At 43.2% G+C, this 23181-nt stretch overlaps 1 long non-coding RNA gene across 1 annotated transcript; it reads left to right on the plus strand.

The window, feature by feature from the left end:
- Positions 1 to 1850: 1850 nt before the first annotated feature.
- On the plus strand, positions 1851 to 22310 carry LOC138419437 (uncharacterized). Its single transcript, XR_011248973.1, has 3 exons — positions 1851 to 1955; positions 8524 to 8595; positions 21938 to 22310. It is a non-coding gene; the product is annotated as an uncharacterized lncRNA (long non-coding RNA).
- The last annotated feature ends 871 nt before the right edge of the window (positions 22311 to 23181 follow it).

The following is a 23181-nucleotide window of genomic DNA, read 5'->3' on the forward strand; positions in this document are numbered from 1 at the left end:
TAGGGGATTTCCCTCCATCCCACCGCACCAGATCACTAAATAGTATTTGCTCGCACTCATCTGCACATGACCCATCACCTCCCAATGTGCAGCTGAAAGAGGACACATGGCTTTGCAGACATTGATTTCGTTTTCCAGAAAGTTTCTGCTCATCCATTTCAGCTGCCTCTTAAGGAGAGGGCTGGGGGGAGTCTGTTTTCTTCGATGCAGCTGCTATAAACCTCCTCCCGGGATGTGGCCTCGAGAGGCTGAGTCTGTCTCTCTACTCCTCCTCCTCAGACTCCCAGCTCCTTTTCCTCAGATTTCTCTTTGTCTGGCCACAGGAACTACTGTGGGTTACTGGTGCTATGCAAACAAGCGAGCCCGCTCGGAGAGCGATCTTGAGGCCCCCCAGCTCCAGAGCAAATTCCATAATCAACTAGACTGAGTGATGTGTTTAGGAGGCCGAGGCTGATACAAACTGTAATTCACATTCCCTGGGCGCCCTGCTCTGTAATAAAGCCTGGATGTCAGGCAGCCCAGCCAAGAGCTAACATACCTGTTTGAACTAGTCTTGTGCCAATGGAAACACGTCAGAAAAGAAAAACATTTAGCCAACTGTCTAATGCAAATGGGTTCTTTTCAACCAAATGAAGAATGATCGCCTACACATGGCTATACTAGTACGTTAAATGTTAATACATAATGAGGCATTGAGCCACTCTTTGGCATTCATGAGGTAATGTCCCTGTAAATAAATACAGTGACAAGCTTTTAGACCCTAACTGGCCCACCCAGAGTCGGAACAGGGTCAAGTGGGCCTCATCTCCATCCTGCTGCGGGCGCGTGGTACCCACTTCAGGATGCTTACCAAACCCAGATCAGAACATGAAAATATTCAGCCTTTTCTGCATGGAGTTAAGAGGTATTAATTTATAAGTGACCCTTTTTAATCAAAACTTTCATTGAAACTCCATTTAACACAAACCCCATCAGCACATTTCGAAATACAGATTTCCCTGCGAAAATAGCCCCATGTTGTCGTTTCCCAGTCAAATATGTATTTAGCCCCCCGAGAACCCCTTTGACTAAGCCAGCAGCTCCAGCACGCACAATGGTTTAATCGTATATTGTTCTCTGAGTACCAACCCTTTACAAATCATATGACATAAAAAGAAAAATAAGTAACATTGTAAAGACAGTAATGAGAACTGTTGAGCTAAAGTGCCTCTTAAAGAAATCCTAATAAATTCCAGAATTTCTAGTCTTCTGGCAAGCTTTCCATTTAGAACAAAATCAATGATCAATGGCTGCAACGCGCCAGCATCAGGCTTGCATGCCTCCAGAGCAGGGAAAACTCATAGACGAAAGATGACATTTCAGGAAAAAAAGCTGACATTGAGTCCATCACTGTCATCGCTTCTGCCATAAAGCAGCTTCAAATATTAAAACATTTTTCATCTGTGCTGCATTATTGGCACCAGAAATTGTTTTCTCTCTGTCTGGTGCGCACTTGAACTGCAGCAGCGCTCCCCGGAGACTCAGGATTGTTACCAAGGCCTCATAACATATTGGCAGTTGACGTGGTGGTGTTCGTGTACACTTGCCACTCACGCGGAGCCTCCCCTCCCCCAGCCCGCAGGCGCAAACCACAGGCTGCCCTGCGACGCTGGGCCCATGACCTGCCCACCAGGGCCTGAGAGCCTGGGGACAGCTGCTGGGCTGGAGGCTGGATGCACGAGCCGCTCCCCCTCCCACCCCCCGCCACCCCGCGCCCTGCGCCCCGCCCGTCCCGGGGCTCCCCAGGCTGCAACTGGCCTTCCTCTGGCCACGCTCCGCCCTTATCCCCGTCCGGCCCCCAGGCTGCTCCTGCTCAGATCTGGCCTTTCTCAAGCAGCCCTAATCCCAGGAGGATGTCACAGTCCTTCAGAGTCACAGGCTTTGGCGGCAGAGGAAGTCTTTAACACCAGTCAGGCGTAAGCTGTTTTCCTTTCATTCTCATGCCTCTGTGTTAAGATTCAGAGAAATAAGGATGGACCGTCCTCACAGCACTCACTGTTTCTAGACAGTGACAGAGAGGCCAACCTGGAGGGGGACACGTGGTCCGTCGTTGGAGGCTCATGGCTTGGAAGGGATCATGCGGCAGGAATGTGTCTGCCCTGGGTGATTGGCGTCACCGGGGGCGGGGAAGCGGGGGGAGGGTCCACTTTGACTATTCAATATGAAGGATGCTCCTTGGAGGCCAGTCGGTTGTTCCTGCATTGCGTCTTGAGCTTGAAGGAAGATAGACGAGGTGTGTATGGGAGAGGGGCACACCACGGGCCAGTCCTAAGAGAACTGGTGCCAGGACCCTGGAAGCTTTCGTATACCTGCGGGCATTGATCCCTATATCCCCTCCCAGCCCTCACTGTAAAACGTTGTCAGGATACCTTTTCTCTCTCCATGAGAGAACCCAGCCTCATGGCCAGCTCATCCCTTCCCAGGCGAGACCATTTTGGCGGGGGCGGGGGGCCGGGCAGTTGGTCAGGCCAAGCTATTTCTGCATGTCCAGGGGGCGTTAGAGACGGATGAGTGGGTGGCAGATGGCAGAGCCCCTGAGTGTCCTGACCAGGGACACCCTTGTGGCCTTGGGCTGCTTTGCTTGGCCAAGTTAGGGGCACCCTGCCTGTAGAGTCAGGGGCAGAGGGGCCAGGCAGATTGGCCTCACTCCTCACTCACACTTCAGGACCTTAAATAATAAATATTTTAATTCTAATTAAAATTATAGAAAAAAATGAGCTCTTAGGGTCCAAGGTTCTATTGTCATTATACCAATGCAGTTGTAAAGTAGAATTTTGAATATTTTTTATAGAGCAGGAGGCCCACAAGACATAAATGGCTAGGACCCTATGACGGTGGGGAGCACTCAGCCAGTGTTCCATGGATCGGTTGGGGTCTCCAAGCCCTGGGGGTGGCCAAAGAGCCTCCGAGGAGGTCCTGCAGCAATGTCCTCATGTTGCTCTCAGAGCCAAGCCAGCTGGGCTTCTGAGCTGGGCCCTCAGGTGGCAGAAGGGGTAGGAGGGCTGGTGGGAGGGAGAACTGGGCTCCAGTCCATCACCTACTTGGCTCAGCTGGACGGTGGATGCTGGGAGAGAGGAGGCATGTGTATGCCACAGATCTTCTACCTGTTGTATCCACACCTCTGAAATGCTGGGAGACCCCAGCTTGCACTCCAGGGAGCTGTGGCCCTGAAAGGAGATATAATGAGTCTATAAAGAATTGCATTTTGGAAAAACTTGTGATGAGCTGCAATAGATGACAGGTGTGATCCTGCTGGCATGATGGGATGCTTCCTGGGGAGGGGCTTTGAGATGAGCCTGCTGGGAAGGCCCGTGTCAGTGAGAGGGCCTGGGAGATACCATCTGACTGCTGCCCACAGGGAGAGGCCGGAGCAACTTGAAGCCCAGGGTGTCCTTGATTTCCCACGCACCCTCCTTCCCCAGAAGACACTCTCTGTGTGTTCGTGCCCACACCTCTGTTCTGGCCTCTCCCCTTCAGCAGATGATGGAGCACCCATGAGCCAGCACCCACCACCCTGGCAAGATCACTCCAGTTGGTTCTACCACCTACTTGCTAGGTGGCTTCAAACGCAGTGCTTAACCTCACAGAGGCTCATTTTCTCATCTGTTACCTGGAGTTCACGGTCCCCAGTACCTGGTTATACAGTGGGTGCTTAGCAAACAGTAGCAACTTTGAGGAAGCACCAAGAAATGAACAGGTGCAAACCTTCACATGGGGCTGCTTTCTCACTCACTTTGCAGGCCCCTTCCTGCCTCTCTTGCTTTTTGGCATTTTACATCTTACAGGCACCTTTCCCAGTAACCAGACTTCAGCGTCACCCTTTAAATTTCCGACTGCCTTAGAAATCCCATCCACTGACCAAGGAGCAATCCAGATGCTTGCAACCCACTCTTTATGGCAGGAAAGTGTGCATGTTTGCTTCTGCAGGGACATGGCGGGGAAGGCCAGGGGAGGGGTGAGCCTCACCCTGACTCTGAGGTCAGTGGTGCCCCCAGGATGGAGCAGAGCTCTGGCAGGGCTGGGATGTGGGGGAGCGGGAGGGCTGCTTCTGCATCTCCATTAGCCAACATGCAGGATTCAAGATGGAAACAGGGCAGGCAGAACCAGGTTGGGTTGGGGGAACAGGAGGGGGTGTGGCCAGATCTGGGAGACAGACATCTGGTTCCCACTGCTGCCCAAGCACTTCCTGCTTTCCTTGCCTTTAATAAGCATGCCCACAGCAGAGGAGAGCAACAGATAAAAACATGCCGGGTTTTGGCAGTTCAGGCGAGCCGAGGGTGGATTATCAGGGCATTTAGAAGAAGGGGAAGGGAAGGAAAAGTGGGAGAGACGGGAGACCACACAGGGAGACACGCACAGAGCCGCGCAGCCATCTGCCGCGACTTCGCATGCCGCTCCGGAAACTGACAGACAGTCCTTTAGCAAGGCCCAGGCCCGTCAGATGAGTCAATCAATCAAAAAAATTCTTATGAAACTTAATCATAGAGGGTCGTGTTAGGGAGTGGGGAACAGATTAAATTACCACGGTATTAGATACGGGAAATGATTTCTGTCAAAACCATCTTTACTGCAATTATAATATGTTAATTATGTATTTCATTAAGTAAGTGGATTAGAGTCTGCACAGATGAAATCATGTGGAGGCTTTGAATCATTTGCCGAGCACGGTGGGAGGACTCCTGTGCATGGAACCCAGTTAATTTGGAAAACTTTCACAGGCGAAAAGGAATTGTTTCCCTTCTTTTGTGACCCCAGCCGGCAGCCCTGATGGAGGAGGTCCACAGCTCCTGCATCACAAAAGGAGCATCCAGGGTCTGCTTCCGGGTGCTGGGTTTGCAGATGAACCTGTGTGTTGGGAACCGGTCAGGGCAGCTTGCTTCTGCGAACATCCAGTGGGCAAGGCGATACTGCAGGCTTCCAGCCTGCCCCTTCCCCATCTGCTGGCAACGCCTGGCGAAGTCCTCCTCACAAGGAACACAGCCAACAGGCCATTGGTGCAGAGAGGAAGATCATGCTGAAGCCACTACGTGGTGTCGTGTGCCTGTCATCTGACACCTTGTGGCGTGTCTGCCTTTCCCATCGACGCTGCCCATTGGAGGAGAGCCTGCACCAAGGAGATTCACTGAAGTGGCATCTCCTGGCAGTGCAGAAGACCATCCCTTGATGGGCAGAGTGGCCCAGAGCCACAGGGCGGACACAACCAGATGTCTTCCAGCACACATCCCAAGAACATCTTGTTTGAGCCTCTCTCCCAGGTCCTTGCTGTTCTGGTAAGCCACTGGGAGCAGGGCTATTTTAGTCAACTGGTTTCCAGGCTCCTGACCATGGGGTTAAAGTAAGGAAGTGGATTGAGGGCAAGACTGAACCACCTAAGACCCCTTGGACCACTGCGGTGTGGTCTGTCCCCCTTTGTCTGCTCCAGGCTGGAATCTGGTAGGACTGCCTATCTCAGATCCGCTTCAAGGACACGGAGGCCACCAAGGAGCAAACCCTCCATTGCTCTGCAGCTCCCCACCCACCATTCTGCTCTGGTTCTGCAGTCCCTCTGAGACTTGAGTTGATTCATCAAGAGAAGAAAATAAGAGTTAATAATTATTTCCCCCAAAAAAGGAGATGTCCAGTGCCTGTAAATGTCCTGGGTCCCTGGGGTTTGACAAAGGGAAGGAAGGAGGGGAGGCAGGCAAGCAGGGCTTGTTGGGAGTGCATGGCGGCGTTAGTGACGGGAAAGGTTGGCTGATTTGATGAAAACCCCATCAGCCTCTCTGGGGAGATATTACTTTCCTCATTATTCCACTGATTGGCCTTATTTCATCTGAAGAATGCCACACTTTCCTTAAGGCCTGGCAAGCCTCTTTAACAATATCCAGGAAAAAAAAAAATCTATCACCTCCTTAATCGAAACAACAAGGAAATTAACACGAGTCATCTTCCTCCGCAGGGATCAGTTGAAAGATCCACCCAAGTTCCTTTCTTCTAACCCAGCTACAGGCTCCTCAACCCCTAAAATTATCCAACAAATCTCTTAAATGTTTTACACATAGGATGGTCTTGGGAGGAGTTTGTTCTCTGATGTGGCAGTGGCTAAGAGTATTTTATAAATCCCATAAGAAGAGCAAAGGCTCAGCTGGGCCACCAGTACCTCTCTTTGCACAGATGCAAAATCCTTGTGTGACTGGACGATTCAGGGAGAATGCAGTATTCCAGGACAGCTGGTCCTGATACAGGAGAATCAGCGTCACTCCTCACACTACGAGGCTTTGCTTCCCAGCACAACAACGGGGAGGAAAGTACAAAACACACTTGTGAATTTCAGACTCAGACTGGCATTATCAATGGCCTGGAGCTTGCAATAACTGTTTGCATTTTTTCATTATTCTTTAGCAAAGAGGTAAGATTTAATGATGTAAGTTAACAATGGATGATAATTTAAAGTCGTGACAATAGTTTAATTATTCGTACACATACAAAAGTTAACTTCATAACTTATTTCTTTGTGAGAACAAGTTCATTTAAAATATTTTGAACTGTGCATACAATTACCACTTAGCCTCTTTCCTTCATGGCTTTGTAGAGACAAAGAGTCAATTCTGCCTGTAAATTTCTCACTAGACAGTTCTACAGACTAAGAATTCTGTCTCACACACACACATACCAAAAAAAAAAAGATAAAAGAAAAGTCCCATCGCTGAGTTTTGCTTAGAATTTGTTGAGGACTCAGAAAGGGATGCGTGGTTCTGTATTACATGTGTGTCTTTGCAATAGAATGGGAACCCAACTCCCCTAAACAAGGATGTGTGAGTGTGAACGTGCATGTGTATATGTGTAAAGGCTGATCCTGGTGTGTGTGTGTGTGCGTGTGTGTGTGTGTGTATGTGGTGGGGGGTGAACCTTTCTTTTGTTAGCCCATCTGAAAAGGCCTGATTTCTATTTCTTCAGGGTGACTATCAAGAATTAGAGATGGTGTATGTGTGGGGGTAGGCGTAGGGTAGAGTTGGTGTACAGCTTCAGCGTAGCTGGAAAGAAAAGGACAAATGGATACTGGAATTGGAGGATATCCCCTGAAATCCAAAGCCTCTGGGTGGTCTGGGATGATATAATTCTAGTCTGACTGGGTACTAAAGCCACTGAAACTTACCTAGGATGTTCAGGTGTGCCAAAGCTCCAGGGCTCTGGGATGGAGCCAGCATCATTGCAAGGTATTTGGCTAGGGATGCATCAGGACTTCCACAATTATTCCACTCCTCCTGAACTGTCTGTCATGGAAAAATGCAGAAGTCAGCCATGCACAGTGACCCCATCCATCTCAGGTCCTCACTTGATCTTCCCTCCCTCGAGAGCCAATAGCAGCTCCAGGGCCTTTACAGAACCCAGTGGAGGGGCAAGGTCAGATCCAAGTCTTCATGCTCTTGTCTTCAAAGGAAACGTCTCAAAACATTGATAGAACCAAGGAAGTAAAGCTATGGCTATATCACCCCAGTGTCAGTGTTCAGATGAAAATATTGCAATATTATCAGACACACAGATAACTTTCCCAAACTACCCAATACCGATATATTGTTGAACATGTGGTTAATCAAATATAACAACTCCATCCAGTCTCTCTTTTTGATGATTCACTCCTCAGTGTAATTATCTCACTAGACAATTTATCAATGGGGAATTTTTTTTGGCTAAAGTAATTCTAATCCTGCCTTTGATATTCAGCTGTTGCCATGGTCTGGTGTGTCACACAGCTACAGCTGATGCCACTGTGTGATGTATAAGATAGTGATGTGGAAAGACCAGTTTGCTACCATGATTGCTTTTTCACAGACAGACATTTTTAAAAGACTATAACACAGCACTCAATATTCCTCCTGAAAAATGAAGACCCTCTTCAAAAGAGAAACATTATGCATGAAATTTAGCACTGTTCCTCTCCTCTTAGTTGAGTTATAAGCAGAGGAAGGGGTGGAGGGGCACTCATTTGAGCTGAGAGTGAAATGCCATTGGGCTATCTGAGAGAATATTGACGACTGAGACCATCAGACCAGAAACTTCTGGAAGGTGTTCAATAAAGAGCATGGGGAGAGTGGGATGAATGTAGAAACTAGCATCAACATGCACTATCAGGTGTAAAATGGATAGCTGGAGAGAAGTTGCTCAGGGAGCCCATTCTGGCCCTCTGTGATGACCTGGAGGGATGGGATGGGGGCAGGGGAGGGAAGTTATGGAGGGAGGGGATGTATGTATAATCATGGCTGATTTGTGTTGTTGTATGGCAGAAACCAACACAATATTGTAAACATGATAAAAAATATGTTCAAATAAAAAAAAATAAAGAGCATAATTTGTTAATTGAATATCCCCTTACTCTCTAAAATTGTTCCACATATTGGGTGCTCTTTATCACCCAATCTTTTGTTTTGCTTTGTAATTACCACCAAGTAAGCTTTTCCTGGTTGTTGTTGGAAGTATTACCTGTTTGTTTGTCTTGCCTTCCAGAATGTGAACAGCAAGGGATATGTCTTTCTTATTTATCATGATACCATGTGCCTCGAAAGTACCTGGCTCGTAGTGAGTATTCAGTAAATGTCTGTTGAATCCATGAATAGATATGTGTGTGTGTTCAGTGTGTTGGTTGTGAGATAATCTTTCCCTCTCCCTCAATCTATAGGTGTTTTGACATAACTGAAATGATGAAGAGATTGTAAGAACATAACCTGCCATGGATAGAGTTTTTGGCCCAATTCTTGGCCCCTCTCTGTGTTCAGCCCTTTGCCAAATGAGTTTATAGTTCCTCCCATTAATAGATTGGGACATATTCCCCCCCCCCCATTGACCTTGTAGTTGACCAAGAGCCTGGCTTTGGCCAATGGAATGAGGTGGAAGGGACATTGCACCAATTCTGAGCCTTGAACTTGAGACATTTGTGTGTTTCTGCTCATCTCTTGCACTGCTGTCATTACCGTGAAAAGAGCACATCCAAGCTAGCTTGTTGGTTCAAGAAGGAAAATATAAGACACTTAGAACAGAGGCACCCAACCGAGTTCAACCTAGATGGGCTGAGCCCCAGCCAACCCATGGCTACATGACCTATATAAATGCTTGGTACTGGGCACCACCGATATCCTGCTCTTGTTTGTTAAGCAACAATGCAAGTGGGTACAGGATCTACTTCTGTCTCAACTGGGTTGCAATCAGTCTCCTGCATGAATGATCATGCACATGACACTGAGTTGGCCAAAATGACCAAAGTAGACATCCTTGTGTCAAAGCCAGGACACCCACCCTTCATCCTTCAGTAGACAGCAGGGCAAACAGAAGAGTTATCAGTGCTACAGAATGAGCTGGACCAGTGCCGGGCACTGTTCTTGCCCTTCCCATGCATTGTCTCATTTAGTCCCCAAGGCTACTGTGTCTCTACCTACAGATAAAGATACTGGGCTTACCGAGGGGCATCACTTACCCCAGTCCCCACATCTGGGAAGAGAAATCTAGAAAGAGTCTTTTTACTGTGGTCCTCAGAGACCATCCCAGTAGGAAGGACCAAGTTTGTTTGCAATCAGAGTAAATGAGAGAAAGCAGAGCTAACCTGCCAGTAAGGCTCAGGTGGGATTGCCTCTTTCAGCTCCAGTTCAAGGACACAGAGGCCACCAAGGAGCAAATCCTGCATCCCTCCATAGCAGCAGCACCATCACCCCCTACCACAAACCATTATTCTCTGGTTCTAAAACTTCTCTGAGACTTGAGGGACATAAAGAGCCATAAAGGAAAGAAAAGAAGCTACTAATTATTTTTCAAAAATAGGAGGCATCCCATCACCCATAAATGGCCCAGGTCCCTGAGAATTTGCAGTCTCACCCACTCTCTATACTTGCTCCCATTTCCAGAGTAGCCTGAAGTTAACGGTGGTTTTGGCTTCAGTTAGACATGGCTCCATGCTCTCCCAGGGACCATGTTACTTGGACAAAGAATATTTGTCCTGGAACCGTTTGCATTTTTGTCCGCTTACTTGCCTTAGATAACCTTCTCCAACACAGAGCAGTACATTGCATAAGGAATATTGGAATTCTGCCTTCAAGATGATAGCATTTTTAAAACAAAGACATAACCATAAGTCCAATTTGTTTCTTTGCCAAGCTCTTCAAACACAGTGTTGTTGTGTGAAACTGATCATCCCCTCAAGAAACAGAATAATTATGACTTGAGTTTGATGTTGCATTTTGAAGTATCAGCTGTTCATGCAGTAGACTTCCACCGAGTGCCCGCTGTGACCCAGGTAGCCTTCTCAGGCCTAAGGGTCCAGAGATGTCTTCTTAAAAACGTGACTATTTGTCTGCAAGCATTTCAGAATAGATACCATTTGTCATCACTGCTCGTTGAAAGACTTCAGACACTAACTAGCCTAACTCCTCAGTTTCTTTGATCCTTCATGACTCAATATGTAGCCTACCTTCCAGACCTCCACTTTTTGCCAAATCTGTTTCCCTAGCCCCAAATGTCCTCCTCCATTTCTCTCTACTTGGTATGTTCCTACTTACTAAGACACCAAGCAGAGTGGGCATCATCCAAACTGTCGAGGGCCTGTACAGAGCAATATGGTGGAGGGGAGGAAAATCTGCTCTTTGTTCGAGCTGGGACTGGCATCTTCTCCTGCCCTTGGATCTTGGCACTTCTGGTTCTCAGGCCTTCGGATTTGGATTGAATTACACCACTGGCTTTCCTGGTACTTCTGCTTGCAGGCAGCAGAGTGTGGAACTTCTTGGTCTCCATAATTACATAGGCCAATTCCTATAATAAATCTCCTATAATATTGTTATATATATTATGTTATATATATTTTTGTTATTGTTACATACATATTGTTATATATTATTGTTATATATATATGTGTATATATATATATACACATATATATACACACACGCATAAATTTCCTATGAGTTCTGTTTCTCTGGAAAACTCCAGTAATATGGCTCAAGTTCAGGGGGTCTTTATTCACTACCTGGAGCAGAACTCATCACAGCCCCGTAATGACACTATTATGAATGATACATGCTCTATTGCATTTGAATATACTTTGAATAATGGTCACATTGCATTGCGTTTCTTTTACCCATCTGTCTCACTTATTGAAGTGTGGACCTCTTGAAGCTGGAGACCATGTTGTAAAAATCTCAGCTCCTGGCACATAGCAGATATGAAGTAGAAATAAATGAGCAGATGTGATTCACATATTTATTCTGCTTATTGTAGGTCTACTTCCCATTAGATTGCATGCTCCAGGAAGACAGGAAGCTTTATTAGTTGCAGTCAATGGCAACATCTGACACATATTCAGTTCAGTTCAGTTCAATTCAGTTCAGTCGCTCAGTCATGTCCGACTCTTTGTGACCCCATGAATCGCAGCAGGCCAGGCCTCCCTGTCCATCACCATCTCCCGGAGTTCACTCAGACTCACGTCCATCAAGTCCGTGATGCCATTCAGCCATCTCATCCTTTGTTGTCCCCTTCTCCTCCTGCCCCCAGTCCCTCCCAGCATCAGAGTCTTTTCCAATGAGTCAACTCTTTGCATGAGGTGGCCAAAGTACTGGAGCTTCAGCTTTAGCATCATTCCTTCCAAAGAAATCCCAGGTTTGATCTCCTTCAGAATGGACTGGTGGGATCTCCTTGCAGTCCAAGGAACTCTCAAGAGTCTTCTCCAACACCACAGTTCAAAAGCATCAATTCTTTGGTGCTCAGCCTTCTTCACAGTCCAACTCTCACATCCATACATGACCACTGGAAAAACCATAGCCTTGACTAGACGGACCTTAGTCGGCAAAGTAATGTCTCTGCTTTTGAATATACTATCTAGGTTGGTCATAACTTTTCTTCCAAGGAGTAAGCGTCTTTTAATTTCATGGCTGCAGTCACCATCTGCAGTGATTTTGGAGCCCAAAAATATAAAGTCTGACACTGTTTCCACTGTTTCCCCATCTATTTGTCATGAAGTGATGGGACCAGATGCCATGATCTTGGTTTTCTGAATGTTGAGCTTTAAGCCAACTGTTTCACTCTCCTCTTTCACTTTCATCAAGAGGCTTTTTAGCTCCTCTTCACTTTCTGCCATAAGCGTGGTGTCATCTGTATATCTGAGGTTATTGATATTTCTCCCGGCAATCTTGATTCCAGCTTGTGTTTCTTCCAACCCAGCGTTTCTCATGATGTACTCTGCATATAAGTTAAATAAGCAGGGTGACAATATACAGCCTTGACGTACTCCTTTTCCTATTTGGAACCAGTCTGTTGTTCCATGTCCAGTTCTAACTGTTGCTTTCTGACCTGCATACAGATTTCTCAAGAGGCAGGTTAGGTGGTCTGGTATTCCCATCTCTTTCAGAATTTTCCACAGTTTATTGTGATCAACACAGTCAAAGGCTTTGGAATAGTCAATAAAGCAGAAATAGATGTTTTTCTGGAACTCTCTTGCTTTTACGATGATCCAGTGGATGTTGGCAATTTGACACATATTCAGTGCTCAATAAAAGCTGTTAGCTGAATGAATGACTAGGAAAAAGGAGAAAGTGAGATTTTTCAGAATTTAGGTAACAGTTACCCCAGTCTCCAAATGTTGCATCTTCCTAAGGGAGTCTTCCCTATTCTAATGACCGCTGCTCTCTGTATAAAAACACTCAGGCTATTCCCAGTGTAGCAGGACCTCCTATCTCTATCCTGGTTGGTCAGGAGCAAGGGCGGATATCAGATAACTATCCAGGGTGTCTATTGAAAGTGAAGAGACTTTCACTTCTGGGTCATTATCCACCTGCAGAAGCAGAAAGATCTTTATGAAAATGCCATCTCCTCTGGTGATCACATCTCTGGAAATGATGTTATGAGGCCAGGAAATTGATTTCTTGCATTGCAAAATCATTCCTGGGGTCATCAATGTCAAAGCCAACTGTTTCATGGATTTCCTTTTTTACTCCTAGGTGGTGGTGGTTTAGTCACTAAGCCATGTCCGACTCTTGTGACCCCATGGACTGTAGCCCACCAGGCTCCTCTATCCATGGGATTCTCCAGGCAAGAATACTGGAGTGGGTTGTCATTTCCTTCTTCAGGGGATCTTCCTGACCCAGGAATCAAACCTGGGTGCCCTGCATTGCAGGCAGATCCTTTACTGATTGAGCTATGAGGAAAGAATTTTTCCTCTCTCTCTCTCTCTCTCTCCCTCTCTCTCTCTCTCTCTCTCTCTCTCTCTCTCTCTATATATATATATATATATATATATATATATATATATATATATAATAAAGAGTAGTGCTTTCGTGAATTAAGCCTGATAAGTTGTGATCACACGAAGTTCATCCTTTGAAATAAGTATCATGGCTTAACACAAGCAACCAGCCTTACCTCCTTCCTCAGTCGTGACTTGCAGGCTAGGAGCAGAAAGTGGCTGGGCACACAGGAACCAACCTGCAGGCACCTTCTGCTTCCCCATGTGACCAGGTCAAGGACTTCTTCTTGTAGTGGCTATGAGACTGAAGGAAAAACAGGCATTTTTCTGCATGACAGTAGAGCTATAAAATGGTATGAGCATTTCAGAGAACAATCTGGCTGTAGGTATTGAACTGACACTCTAACTCAGCAATTTTTCATAGGAATTTAATTTAGAGAAATTCTCTTACAAATACATGGAAGGGTCTATATGAGAAGTGCATTACAGGATGCTTGTGATACAAGGAAATAGTGAAAACCTGTTTGACATCAGTAAAGGAGTGGATAAAAATTCTTGCTGTCTTCAGAGAGTGGAATACTATAGAGTAGCTAAAATGGATAAACTAGGGTGGGAGGCTGGAGAAAGCAATGGCAACCCACTCCTGTGTTCTTGCCTGGAGAATCCCAGGGATCGGGGAGCCTGATGGGCTGCCATCTATGAGGTTGCATAGAGTCAGACACGACTGAAGCGACTTAGCAGCAGCAGAGTGGGAGGCAGGCTGAATCTTTGGCATCTGTTTTTGTAAATAAAGTTTTATTGGAAGACAGTTACACCCATTTATTTACATACTGTCTATGACAATATTCACATAGGTGGTGCTTTTGTCCTAGATACACAGAGTTGAGTAGTTGGGACATAGCCCATATGACCTGTAGAGCCTAAAATATTTACTCTTTGGTCTTTTCCAGAAAAGTGTGCTGATTCTTTTTAAAATAGAACTGTCTAGCTCATGGCTAGAGAGGGAAAACAATTTTGAAAGAAAAGGGTAGATTGTACTGTGATATGTTACAACACTGTTTATGTAAATTAAACACAAGAATACTTGACAATGCCCATAAGTATGTGGAAGTGGCACCAATGGGCTAGAAGGATATCTGCCTAGTTCATAATTCTTTTTCAAATTAATATTACATTTTATTGATGTGAGAGACACTGAAAATATTTGCATTGCAAGTAAGACTATATTATAAAAATATAGTGCCTCTGTCAAACTAGGAAATAATATGGAAGTGAATAAGATTTATCATTCATTGGTGGTATATAAAATTCAGCGCAAAGATCAAAGGGTTAATCTTCTGACACATTAGGCATAGCTCCTTAGAAATCTTTGAGGATTGCTTTTTTTTTATTGAAGTTACAAATAATTTACAATGTTGTGTTGACTTCAAGTCTATAGCAAAGTAATTCAGTTACACACACACACACACAAATGCACATACATATATATATGTTCTTTTTCAGATTTTTTCCACTATAGATTATTATAAGGTATTGAGTGTAGTTCCCTGCTGTTTACCTATTTTATGTATAGTAGTATGTATATATTAATCCTAGGCTTCCCAGGTGGTGCTAGTGGTAAAGAACTCGCCTGCTAGTGCAGAAGACACAAGAGACAAGGGTTTGATTCCTAGGTTGGAAAGATCCCCTGGAGGAGGAAATGGCAACCCACTCCATTATTCTTGCCTGGAGAACCCCACAGACAGAGAGGACTGACCGGCTATGGTCCATAGGGCAGCAAAGAGTTGGATATGACCAAAGTGACTTAGCATGCATGCACACACATTAATCCCAAACTCCTAATTTATCTCTATCATACTGGCTCTTTCCACCACACCTTGTTATCCACTTTGGTAGCCGTAAGTTTGTTTTCTATGTCTGCAAGTTTATTTTTGTTTTGTAGATAAATTCATTTGTATCATTATTTTAGATTCTGAATATGTAACATATAATATTTGTCTTTCTCTTTAAGATTTACATACTTAATATGATAATCTCTAGTTGATCCATGTTCCTGCAAAAGGCATTATTTCATTCTTTTTATGGCTGAGTAATATTCCACTGTGTGTGTGTATATATATATTATATATATATATATATCATATCTTCTTTATCTATTCATCTGTTAATGAATATTTAGGTTGCTTCCATGGTTATTGTAAATTGTGCTGCAATGAACATGGGGGGTGTATCTTTTAAAATTATTATTATTTTCTCTGAATATGCATTCAGGAGTGGGATTGTTGGATCATATGGCAACTCTCTTTTTAGTTTTTTAAGGACCTTCCATACTATTTTACATAGTAACTTCACCAATTTACATGTCCACCAACAGTGTAGGAGGGTTCCTTTTCCTTTATACCCTCTCTATTTGCGACTTTTTAATAAAGGCCACTCTGACTGGTGTGAGGTGACAGCACATTGCAGTTTTGATTTGCGGTTCTATAATAATTAGTGACATTGAGCATCTTTTCATGTGTTTGTTGACCATCTGTATATCTTTTGAGAAATGTCTGTTTAGGTCTTCTGCCCATTTTTTGATTTTTTTTGTATTAAGCCATATAAAGTGTTTGTATATTTTGGAAATTAATCCCTTGTTGGTAGCATCATTTGAAAACATTTTCTCCCAGTCTGTAGGTTGTCTTTTCATTATGTTTATAGTTTCCTTTGCTGTGCAAAAGCTTTTAAGTTTAATTAGGTCCCATTTTTTCTTTTTTTTTTCCATCACTGGAGGAGACAGATCCAAAAATATACTGCTGCAATTAATGTCAAAAAAGTGTTCTGCCTATGTTTTCCTCTAGGAATTTTATAGTATCATATTTTCCTATTTATATTTTTAATCCATTTTGAGTTTTTTTTGTTTCTTTGTATATGGTGTTAGAGAAGGTTCAAACTTAATTCTTTTACATATACCTGTCCAGTTTTCCCAGTAACACTTATTGAAGGGACTATCTTTTCTTCATTGTATATTCTTGCTTCCTTTGTCATTGATTAACTGACCATGGGTTCTTGAGTTTATTTCTGGGTTTTCCATTCTGTTCCATCAATCTATATGTCTGTTTTTGTGCCAGTACCAAACTGCTTTAATTACTGTAGCTTTGTGGTATAGTTTGAATTCAGGGAGCATGAATTCTCCAGCTCCATTTTTATTTCTCAAGATTGTTTTGATTATTGGGGTATTTTGTGTTTTCATACAAATTTTTAAACATTTTGTTCTAGTTCTGTGAAAAATTCCATTGGAAATTTGATAGTACAAATTCCATTGGACATTTGTACTGAATCTGTAGATTGCCTTGAGAAGTATGGTCATTTTAACAATATTGATTTTTCCAATCTGCAAACACAGTATATCTTTTCATTTGTTTGAGTCTTCTTCAATTTCTTTCATCAGTGTCTTATATTTTTTGGAGTACAGATCCTTTACTTCCTTATATAGATTTATTCCTATGAATTTTATTCCTTGTGATATGGTGGTAAATGGGATTGTTTCTTTACTTCCTTTTTGTGCTATTTTTTGTTAGTGTGTAGAAATGCAAGATTTCTGTGTACTAATTTTATATCCAGCAACTTTACCAAAATCACTGATGATCTCTGTTTTCTGGCACCATGTTTAGAATTTTCTGTGTATAGCATTGTATCACCTGCAAACAATGTCAGTTTTACTTCTTTTCCAATTTAAATGACTTTTATTTATTTTTCTTCATTGATTGCTGTGGCTAGGACATCCAAAACTATGCTGAACAAAAGTAGCAACAGTGGACATCCTTGTCTTGCTCCTGATCTTAAAGAAAAAGTTTTTTTGCCCTGAGGAAGATGTTACAGTGGGCTTCCCAAATGGCACTTGTGGTAAAGAACCCACCTGCCAATGCAGGAGACCTAAGAGATGTACGCTTGATCCGTGGATTGGGACGATCCCTTGGAGAAGGGCATGGCAACCCATTCCACTATTCTTGCCTGGAGAATCTCATGGATAGAGGAACCTGGCAGGCTACAGTCCATAGGGTCACACAGAGTCAGACACAACTGAAGTGACTTAGCCTGTGCACGCACGCACACACACACTCTCTCTCTCACAGGATGTTACATGTGGCTTTGTCATACATGACCTTTATTATGTTGAGGTATGCTCTCTCCATGCCCACTTTCTGGAGAGTTTTTGTCATAAATTATTTTGAATTTTATCAAAAGATTTTTTTCTGCATCTGTTGAGATGATCATACAGGTTTCATTCCTCCATTTGTTGATACAATGTATCACATTGATTGGTTTATGGATACTGAGAAATCTTTGTATCCCTGGGATAAATCCCACTTGATCATGATGTCTGATCCTTTTAAAGTACTGTTGGAATTAGTTTGCTAATAATTTGTAGAGGATTTTTTGCATCTATGGTCATCAGTGATATTGGCCTGTAGTTTTCTTTTATTCATTATGCTTTTATCTAGTTTTGGTATCAGGGTGATGGTGGCCTCATAGATTGAGTTCAGTAGTATTTCTTCCTATGTAATTTTTTGGAATAGTTTCAGAAGAAGTGTTTACTCTTCTCTAACCATCACTTCATGGGAAATAGATGGGGAAACAGTGGAAACAGTGTCACAATTATTTTTTTAGGACTCCAAAATCACTGCAGATGGTGATTGAAGCCATGAAATTAAAAGATACTTGCTCCTTAGAAGGAAAGTTATGACCAACCTAGATAGCATATTCAAAAGCAGAGACATTACTTTGCCAACAGGTCCACCTAGTCAAGGCTATGGTTTTTCCAGTGGTCATGTATGGATGTGAGAGTTGGACTATTAAGAAAGCTGAGCACCAAAGAATTGATGCTTTTGAACAGTGGTGTTGGAGAAGACTCTGGAGAGTCTGCAAGGACTGCAAGGAGATCCAACCAGTCCATCCTAAAGGAAATCAGTCCTGGGTGTTCATTGGAAGGACTGATGCTGAGGCTGAAACTCCAGTACTTTGGCCATCTCATGCGAAGAGTTGACTCATTGGAAAAGACTCTGATGCTGGGAGGGATTGGGGACAGGAGGAGAAGGGGACGACAGAGGATGAGATGGTTGGATGGCATCACCAACTTGATACACAGGAGTTTGGATGAATTCCGGGAGTTGATGATGGACAGGGAGGCCTGGCGTGCTGCGATTCATGGGGTCACAAAGAGTCAGACACGACTGAGCAGCTAAACTGAACTGAACTGAACTGAAATGCTTGTTAGAATCCACCTGTGAAGTCATCTGATCCTGGACTTTAGATTGCTGGAAGTTTTTAAACTACTGATTCGATTTCAATACTGGTAATTGGTCTATTCATATTTTCTATCCCTGGTTCAGTTTTGAGTGATTGTAGCTTTCTAAGGATTTGTCCATTTCTTCTAGGTTGTCCATTTTATTGGTATATAGTTGCTCCCTAGTAGTCTCATGATCCTTTGTATTTCTGTGGTATTGGTTGTAACTTTTCCTTTTTCATTTCTCATTTTGTTGATTTGGGACCACTCCCTTTTTTCTAGACGAGTCTGACTAAAAATTTATTAATTTTGTTTATCTTTTCAAAGAACCAGCTTTTAGTTTTACTGATTTTTGTCTTTTCAGTCTCTCATTTATTTCTAATCTGATCTTTGTGATTTCTTTCCTTCTACTAACTTTGGGTTTTATTTGTTCTACTTTCTCTGATTTCCTTAGGTATAAGTTTAAGGTGCTTCTTATTTCCTGGCCTAGTTTATAATTCTAAATGCCCATGGGAGGGCCAGAGGAGAATGGGCTCAGGTTGAGAGGAATCAAAGTATACAGAAAGATAATAATTTTTCCTTTTAATACATGGACTTCAAATAGATATGACAAAATTGTGCTCCTCAGGGCAGAAGGGAGGATCAATACAGTTCCCAGGGCACAGGTTTGCTGAATGAGGCACAGGCCACTTTGAACCCCCTGCCCCATCCTGCCACGTGCCCGCTCTCCAGGCACTGTGAGCAATCTCACCAACTGTTAAGGGACAGCTCTGATCTAGGGACCTAAAGTAAGAGGGATCAACGTGTTTTAGACAAACAAACAATCAGAATTCATAGCAGAAGCGCATGTGAATATATAATTGAGGATGGCCTGGTTGTGTTGCTCTACTGCTAACACGTGCGTGTGCATGCTCGGTGCCTAAGTCACGTTCAGCTCTTTGTGAACCTGTGGACTGTAGTCTGCCAGGCTCTTCTGTCCATGGGATTTCCAGGCAAGAATACTGGAGTGGGTTTCCATTTCCTCCTCCAGGAGATCTTCCAAACCCAGGGATCAAACCCACAGCTCATGCATGTCCTGCATTGGCTGGCAGATTCTTTGCCACTGAGCCACATAGGAACGCCTACTGCTAATATCACCACAGAGTTTACTGTGGGAATCATCTCAGTTTGCAGTGTCCAAAATGGCAGCCATGAGCCCTGCATGGCTATCAAGCATCTGAAATGCGATTTGGCTGGTATAAAATGTGTTATCAACATGCTAGATTTCAAACAGTATGAAAAAAATGAAGAATGTAATGGATCTCATTAATAATATCATACTGATGGATTTGAAATGATAATATTTTGATATCAGTTTATTCATTTTCTATTGCAGCTATAACAAATTATTACAAACTAGGTGGCTCAAAATAACCTGAATGTGTGACCCTACAGTTTCATCAGTTAGAAGAGCAACCCAGGACTTACTGAGCTAAGATTATGGTGTCAGCGGGGCTGTATTCCATTCTGGAATCCAGGAGAGAATCTCTTCCCTTGCCTTTTCCAACTTCCAGAGGTGGTCCACCTCCCATGGCTCACCTTCTATCTTCCATTCTACAAGAGCTGGACAATTTCCTCCCCTGTGGCATCACCCTGACCTTCTCTTCGGCCTCCCTCTTCACTTTCAAGAACCCTTGTGAATGCATTAGGCCCACTCAGACAATCTAGAAAATAGCTGTATCTTAAAAATCAGCTGATTAGTGAACTTAATTCCATCTGTAACCTCAAATCTCTTTTTCCATGTAATGTACAATATTGCAGACTTTCGATATCTTTGAAAGGGTCTTGACTTTGCCTCTCACTGTTGAGCTAAATGTGAAGTGAAAGTCATTCAGTCGTGTCTGACTCTTTGCGACCACATGGACTATAGTCCATGAAATTCTGCAGGCCAGAATACTGGAGTGGGTAACCTTTCCCTTCTCCAAGGGATCTTCCCAACCCAGGGAATGAACGCAGGTCTCCTGCATTGCACATGGAATCTTTATCAGCTGAGCCACAGGGGAAGCCCAAGAATACAGGAGTGGGTAGCCTATTCCTTTTCCAGCAGATCTTCCCAACCCAGGTATCAAAATGGGGTCTCCTGCATTGCAGACAGATTCTTTACCAACTGAGCTAGCAGGGAAGGCTGATATAACTTATTTGAGCTAAATATATCTTATTTGAACTAAATAAGATAAAATAGATTTCACCTGCTTCTTGCTGTATTTTAGTGTGATTACAAGAAAAGTTAAAGTTACCTTATAGGCTTTCACTCTATTTCTATTGAACAGCACTACTCTGAGACAACACATGGAGGTGCTTTGCTGACTATAAAGGGCATTGATGACAGAGAATGTTAATTTAAAAAACAACAAAAACTATTTTCCTCAAAACTGCTCTTGAAGGTAACAGAAACACATCTCAGCCCACGGATATAAATAATACCAAAAATAGCTTACTTTTTTGAGAGTTTACTATGTGCCAGAACCTGTGCTTTGCTATTAATTTGTTTCATTTCTATATTAATCCAGAGACAGGTACTGTTGCTATTTACCTATCGCAAGTAAGGCTGCCAAGACACAGAGAGGTTAAGTAATTTGCCCAAAGTCACACAGCCAACATGTAGAGCCAAGATACTATTCATTGGACCCCAGAGTCTTTCCTCTAAGAACTGTGCATGCGCTAATGGTCAGTTTGCATTCTAAGATGCACAAAGTATCTTGGTGTTAGAAACAACTGGTAGAGGCTGGTATTCTGGGGCCTACCAGCCTCTCCACCAAGGAACAGCAAATGACACCTTTCCTTGGTGTAGCCTGTCAGGGTGCCTAACACTCTGATCATAAAATATACACATATATAATTTAAATATCTCTATATATGCTTAAAATATTTGTATATGTTCAAATGCAGATATATACTTTAAATATCTTTTTATAACTGCTGATAGACGTGTGTGTAAATTTCTCATGCGTTCCCTTACTTTTCTCATTTATTTCATCCAACTCCTTCCCTCTCTCAGAAGTTATCTCTACAGCTCAAGATTTCTTTACATAGTTCCAAAGTCAGTGAAATTTTATTTAACATTTATTTATATGCGCCTTAGTATTTCTATATATAGATATGGAAAGATATATTTGTTACACACGCGCACACATCTCACTTTGAATAGCCCCTGGTGACCACATGTGTGATGTCCATGTCTTTGTGCACATACACTTAAAAACATCCATTTCACCAAGGGAAACATCTTAAAATTATGTTGGTGATCCTAGGTCCTGGATCGCTGACACTGATGTGATGTTTTGCAGGATATTTAATCCAAACCATTCACATATTAAGGAGCATGCATACTTGGAATTATATTTTATTTATTCCCCTGCTTTTCCTAATTTACTCTCTACTCAATTTTCTTTCAGGAAAATGCAACGTTTATACCAGAAGAGGTGAGCCGTTGAGCCACATCTGCAGCTCCTAATATCTGGACAACATTTAGACCCCCTCTCCCCTCCGCCTTGTACACCTTGGCCACCTCCTTGGGCCCAATTCTGCAGGTTTGCAGATGTTTTTTCGGAATTATACTATCTTGTTCTTTAGCCAGAATTTGGCAAACTCTTTCTATAAAGGGCCAGATATTAAATATTTTAGGCTGCACCCTCTCTATTATGATTCAACACTGCCCTTGTAGGGCGTGAGCTGTAGATAATACTGTAACAGAACAGACATGGCTGGGTTTCAATAAAATTATTCCTAACATGGGTGATGGGTCTGGATTTGGCCCACTGGCCACACTTTCCCAACTCCTGCCACACACCAAAGTGGATTTTTATTTCTGGATATCTGTAGGTCATTTTCACGTATGTCTAGTTGATGTGTCTGCAGAGTACTTTAAAGTTCAGTGGAAAAGGAACATATTGGTGGCTGAGCTCAAACTTAATTAGGTAGTGAAACCAAACAGGTGACTTTCAGCATCATTATGTCCTTACCTGATTCTATCCCCCAAGGGATGGAACTGAACTGTGAACTCATTGAAGATGACTCCCCAGCCCCAGCACACAGAAAGCACTAAGTAATGATTAGGAAAAGTAAATAACACTGCGGAAGATCTAATTATAATTAGATAAAATGTTAAGACTTCAAGTATAGTATTCAGTCAAGACTTTTTCAGAAATGAATGGACAGTGTAAATTCGCCTATTATCTGACTGTCAGTGGAAATGATCGATTATGTTAGTTTTGCAAATAAAGAGGAAAAAGGTATTTCTGGACCCACCAAAACTGAATGGATACATGGATGATGGCTTTTCTCAAACTTTCCCGTATTTTCCTGGTTGTAGAAAGACGGTACTCTCACCTCTCTTTCCTTTCCCATGCCACAACACACATCACTTTCCCATCATGGAATCTGTGGACCACCAAGGTGAGAAAGCCTCAGGATTTTTGTCAACCCCATCCTCTAAGCTGCCACTTATAATTAGTCAGAGTCATCTTTAGCTATAAAATCTCTTTGCTACCCCTCAACCAAATGCCAACTGAGCACCTACTAAGTACTCCATGCATGTTAGTTCGGGCAAGAATAACCCAAAGGAGCCAGGTAACAAGTAGAGATGCTATAGTCAGGAATGTGAAAGTAAATGCCGTTGGCATTCAGAATGACCCCAAGA

Source organism: Ovis canadensis, chromosome 14, assembly GCF_042477335.2.
Source record: "Ovis canadensis isolate MfBH-ARS-UI-01 breed Bighorn chromosome 14, ARS-UI_OviCan_v2, whole genome shotgun sequence".
Classification (NCBI taxonomy): domain Eukaryota; kingdom Metazoa; phylum Chordata; class Mammalia; order Artiodactyla; family Bovidae; genus Ovis; species Ovis canadensis.